Raw genomic sequence first — 6,000 nt, 5'->3', positions numbered from 1 at the left:
CTTCAGAACAGCACCCACATATTTTTTTTTAGTGTTGTTGTTCGAGACATCAAACACCTCTTCATTCAGTTCTTGTTTTCTTGCCTCTTCTTCAATACGAAGTAGAGTAATCAGACTTTCAAGAGAGAACTCCTTAGTCTTATGCCTAAGGGCATTCTTGAAGTCCTTCCAAGCAGGGGGCAATTTATCAATTATCACAGCAATCTGAAACTGCTCAGGTAATTGAATCCCTTCAACAAAAATCTCATGAGCTATATTCTGAAGCTCTTGAGATTGTTCTTCGACAGATTTCTCGTCGTTCATCTTATAGTTCAGGTACCGGCTCACAGCAAATTTCTTTGAGCTAGCCTCTTCAGTGTTATATTTATTCCAGAGGAGTATATCCTTTTCAGCATGTTCGGCAGTAAGCCTTTCCAACACAACATTTGAAGTAGAGACAGAAGAATCTGTACCCGCTGCTGTCTTACCGTTACTAGTCGTTTCCATAGGAACTGACATCGATGGTATCACATGTATGTTTTCCTTCAAGATGTGGGCAACCTTTTTCGTAGTTAGAAAAAACATCATCTTTGTTTGCCAACGCTTGAAGTTACTACCGTGAAACTTAAACGGTTTGTTGAAATCGATAGTTGTTCCAGATACGGTAATTTTGTTGTTGGTACTCATGTTTTCAGAAACGTCTTAAAATTGTTGGTTTTCGAGTTTAAAAATATACCGAACAAAATTACCGGGGTGAGTCACGACCAGGTCGCTTTCTTTAAGACGTTTTGCGGTACTACCCTAGTTTGTGCAAGGTAGACTAACAACCGCGCCGCCTCCAAGATAAAACAGCCCAGATCACTGTTACGATTACACACTGCACAGTATGTAATCGCTCGAGAATTTACACCTCAAATATGGTTTAATCGTTCGATTAAAAACCACTCGAATATGGTACGTAACCACTCTGATCGAAACCGAAGGGACAGAAAGGAGTAGAAGAAGAAGAACGATTCGTTAACACAAATCGGAGGGAGAAGAGAGGAAAATCACAGGAAGCATCAACTGTGAATTTCGATGTGAAGAATGAGTGGGGTGAGCTCTCCTTTTATAGGCAGAGTTCGTAACCTAAAGGGAGAGACTTGCAGATCAATTCAGCTTGATCCTCAAGTCACGCGTTTTAGGTTTTCCTAATTGGATACACGTTTTGGGTCGGGTTGGAACACATTCATTTGTTAATTAATTTAACATTTTCAAGTGACAAAAAAATATATATCATTTTTTTTAATCCACGACCCAAGCCCAAGCCCGGTCCGGCCCGGCCGGTCGGACGACGGCGGCGTCGCGCGCGTGATATATATAATATATTTTGTAAGCGTTCACCCGTTCACAAAAGTGGGTACCCCAAGGGCACACCCTTGGAGGTCACTCTTCCCATATATAAACACTTACTAGTGGGGTGACTCTCCAATGTGGGACATTTTTAAGTCACACACCCACACACTAGTTTTTCATAGTGTTTTTCTTCTTTCCAATTTTCTCACTAGAATTAACTAGTGTTCCAACATTTATCTTCACCTTTACAGCTCGTGACTCATCATCTTCTCTTGAAAATTTTGAGACATTGGCTCGTATCTTATAAGAACAAAACCACACATTCTTGTTGATATTAAAGGCTGCGTACATATTTTACCCCCATAAATCTTGCAAATTCGAACACTTTTCGTTCTTTGTTTCTCTCTTTTTGGAATGAATACGTCAGTTGCATCCAAATCTTGAAAATGGTCTATCTACTTGCTTAATTTGTATCCAGAAACTCAGCCATGTCGTCGTTTAAAGCACCAAATCGAACACGAACAACACGCAACAGAATCCAAAAACTCGAATCCATAAAGATGGGGTCGAAGAGTGACCGCAAATGTGAATCTACAAAAAACACAAACCATATCCAACGATTTCGCCGCCATGGATGGAGGTAAATATGAAAACTTATGTTGAACCGACTTAACTTAAAAGCCAAGATGAGATAAGAGATGTGGTTTCCAAACCTATAAAACCATAGCAAACCAACAACCGCCGTCTAGAATGGAGGCGGTGTTGGTGATAAATGAGTTGCAATGGAGCCAACAACCTCCAACCCCAGCTAGGGTTGTTATTGGGTGGTGTTTCAACGAGGATATCGATCGAGGCCACAAAGTATTTCGTATTTTATCCTAACCAATGTTATTTATACTATTTTTATAAATAATTTTTTTTTTGTTAGTGTCTTTTTTTGCCAACTCACATAAATACGTATAAAAAAGGCTTATTTGATCCAATGGTCCCTCAAATAATTTCATGTTTTCATTTTGGTCCCACAATTAATAAAACGTACATTTTGGTCCTTCACTTTTTCCTCCGTTTGCCAAATAAATCCCGAGGGTTAAGTTTAACCCCAAATATCTATGGTGGACCAACCTTAAGAGTGGTCCACCGTAGACCTTATTAATTTTTCTAATTTTAACCCTTATATCTTTTTTTAAGAAAGAAAACCGTTGGATTACACATGTCTATTTTATATTACAATGTACCACTACCACCTAACCATTTTTTTTTCCTTTTCTTCGTCAATCCAATTCTTCCAAAATCTCATTGGACACTCTAAAATCCCAGTTTATCTTTAACATCATCACTTCACGCGAGCTCAGTTTCTTTCATGGCTTGATTTTCAAACTTGATTTAAAAAAATATATCGCTACACACTCACAATTTCAGAACTTGATTTTTGATTTTTCTCACTTTTTTAAGCCTTGTTGTTGTTGTTGTTAATGAGGAAAACAAGTTGTTAATGTGGAAATTCTCTTATTCTTGGAATGCTTTTATTCTGGAAAATTAGATTTGCAAAACTGATGTGGTAAGGAAGATGGTGGGTTTTGTTTTTTTGGGCATATTTGTTCATAATCCCACTGGAAGATAAAGACGCAGTAAAAGAGAAGAAGAGAAGATGAATTGAAAGAGAAAAGAAGAGGGGTTTCAGATATGACGAGAAAGCGACATAATTTCAGATTTGGATTTGGGGAAATGTGAGAAGAATGATTTGAATGAGAGAAGAAAGAGTTTAAGGTTTTGCTTTGGGGAAAATGAAAGAAAGATTTATTTTTTTCCTTTGTTGATGATGGTTGATGTTTCTGAATTTTCTGGAAAATTGATGAAGATGATGATGGTGTTGATGAATATGATGTTGAAGATGATGAACAAGAGTGAGGAAGAAGATGAATAAAGAGAAAATTAATTAGTTGTTGTTTACTCACCATAAGATAAAATACACCTGTGTAATCCAACGATCCTATTTAAAAAAAAAAGATCAAACAGTTTAAATTAAAAAAAATTAATAAGATCTACGGTAGACCACTTTTAAGGTTGGTCCACCACAAACATGATTTGGGGTTAAATTTAACGGTCAGGATTTATCTGGCAAACGAAGGAAAAAGTGATTGTGTGAGCAAAATGAAAACTTGAAATTATTTGAGGTACCATTGAATCAAATAAATAAGCCTATAAAAAAAACAGATTCGGGTTTAATTCATTAATCTTCCTTTCTTTTCCATCGCGCATCATCTTCCCAAATTGAAAGCGAACCCTAGACAAGTCTAGCACGTTCCGCCGCCTTCCGATCAATCCGTCACCGCCTCTCTTCTTGTTTATTTGTTGTGTACAGTAAAATCCACAACGAAACAATGTCTTACGACGACGTGGAGATTGAAGACATGGAATGGAACGAGGAGTTACAGTCATACACGTATCCATGTCCATGCGGAGACCTATTCCAGATTACCAAAGAAGATCTGAAGCTTGGTGAAGAAATTGCTCGTTGCCCTAGTTGCTCTCTCTACATCACCGTCATTTATAACATGGAAGATTTTACTGGCGATTCTAATAAGGGTTTTCAGCCATCCAAACAACAACCCGTTACCGTTGCTTAAATTTCAGGTCTTTCACAATTTCTTATCAATATTTTAAATCGCCGTCACTTAAATGCACTTGTCCTGTTTCTTTATAAGTTTAGATATGGAATCAATTAAAAAAAAATTAATTGTTTGTTAGTTTATGGGGATTGGTACTATGTGATCAACGATTTATGAGTTTATTGTAAACGAAAGTTGTACCACTGAACTTTGAAAGTTAAGTGGAATTGTGGGTGCACATACAAGTTCAGCTGGTGTGAAAAGTGATGAATGTATAGTATTAGTTCAGCACTCAACATGTAGGGTGTATCAGTGTATAATTGATATACCAGAAGCACTATCGGTTGGTCTTTTTGGTGCACATGCGGTCATTTTATATTATGCTCCACTGGTAGGGGTCAAGATAAAGGAGCCTAGCTGTAAGAAAAGAGATAAATAAGCCTTCGGAGTTATGATCCTAAACTTTACTGTCCTCTCCTATTTTGATTTTTCATCTTAATGCATATTGCATAAACGCTTATTTTGATTTCTTTTCAAGACTCTTCCACCTGATGAAAAATCAATTCCAAATGTCTTCATCTAATATGAAACTGAAAAGGGTATTGACATAGGTTTCAGAAACCTGAGAGATATTGCAATTTGTAACCTCCCAAGTCCCAACTGAGGTCAATACTTCCTCTTTATGGCCCAAGTCTAATCTAATGAGAAGACAAGCCCTCTTGTCTCTCACCTCTGCATTCAGCGGCTATATAACCTTCATGCTGAGGTTTATCCTCCTCCAACCAATGTTTTCCCTTCCTCTTGGCCAAAATATGTTGAGGATCAAACTGTAGAGAGCCCACTCCTGTAAATCAACAAACCCACTAATTTAGCACACAAGTCAAATCAGAGGGACCTAAATTTAGACAACTAAGGGCAACTACTTATGAAAAAGGAACATTATGGGACGAGGGCCAATTGATGAAATGGACTCTTAGTTCCATCTTGGGATTTTACAGGACCTTAAGATTCTAAGCAGGTTAAAAAATAAATTTGGAATAAGAAGTCAGAAGAATTTTTCAAGAGTCGAAGACTTATTCCTGAACTATAGGCATAATGTCAATAGATCACATGTTAGTTTTGACCACTTCGTATGAATACAATTTACTCTGATATTTTTTGGTAGGTTTTTTATACAAAATCCCTTATTGATTTTCTGTTTTGGGATTTCTTATCAACAGCTGACTCCCATGCTTATGTAAATCTTATAAATGTATATTGGGCTCAGAGCTAACATATCAAACTATAAACAAAACTCTAATTTCTCCCTCTTCTTTTTGGGTTTACTACCAGTCTTTTGTGTTTCTCTTGACTGTGATTTGTGCTCTATTTCTGAGCACATTTTTTCCTTCCTCTGGTAATTTCTTCCTTTTATTTTAGGAGGTAAGGCCAGTTGCAATTGTGTTGTACTTTTTGGTCTGGTACTCTGGGCGCTTTAAGACACATTTTATTATAGTTTGTATTCTGTTCTTATTGTTTGGATTCAAGGAGTTTTTTTTTTTTTTTTTTGACAAAGGATTTCAAGGAGTTAAAAGTTGAAAAATACTTGTTGTAGCTGTAATCAGAGATTATTTATTATTGTTTGTGTGAGTTTAATTGTTTACACATTAATACATTGTACATAATTGTGAGATTTTTTACTTTCCTTTCCCTTAACGAAGGAGTATCTTGTCTTGCAGAAGTCCTGAAATGGTGGCAGCAATAGATTTTTTTTCAAGACTCTGATATATCGTAGCAGTGAACATCTGGTTTTGCAGATAGGAATTGAATTCTTGGTATTCTGGAGGAACAAAAGAGAAGTGAGTAATATGAGAGATTATGTAGTACATCAAAATTACCACTGTCCATTGTTAGTTAGATTATTGCTTTTTACTCTTTAGGTAGAGGGAGCCAAGATTTTTGCCTTTTTTAATTTTTTTTTTTAATTTTTATAAAAGAAGTTTGCCATTGAACTCAATCGTGCTTTAAAATGGTACCAGAATTATGTTAAATTACGAAACAAATCGTTGTAATAGTTAGACTTCACAATAGTTCTTCT

General features: G+C 36.4%; 1 pseudogene across 1 annotated transcript; it reads left to right on the top strand.

Annotated features, from left to right (window-relative positions):
• The first annotated feature begins 3,547 nt into the window (after positions 1-3,547).
• Positions 3,548-5,881, top strand: LOC146930926 (diphthamide biosynthesis protein 3 pseudogene; annotated as a pseudogene). Its single transcript, XR_015006534.1, has 2 exons — positions 3,548-3,948; positions 5,642-5,881. The product of XR_015006534.1 is annotated as a diphthamide biosynthesis protein 3 pseudogene (transcript).
• Positions 5,882-6,000: the final 119 nt, after the last annotated feature.

The sequence above is a fragment of the Medicago sativa genome, chromosome 4 (assembly GCF_051527215.1).
Source record: "Medicago sativa cultivar Bolivia chromosome 4, Bolivia_mono, whole genome shotgun sequence".
NCBI classification, from domain to species: Eukaryota; Viridiplantae; Streptophyta; class Magnoliopsida; order Fabales; family Fabaceae; genus Medicago; species Medicago sativa.
This window is presented reverse-complemented; position numbering and strand designations above follow the sequence as displayed.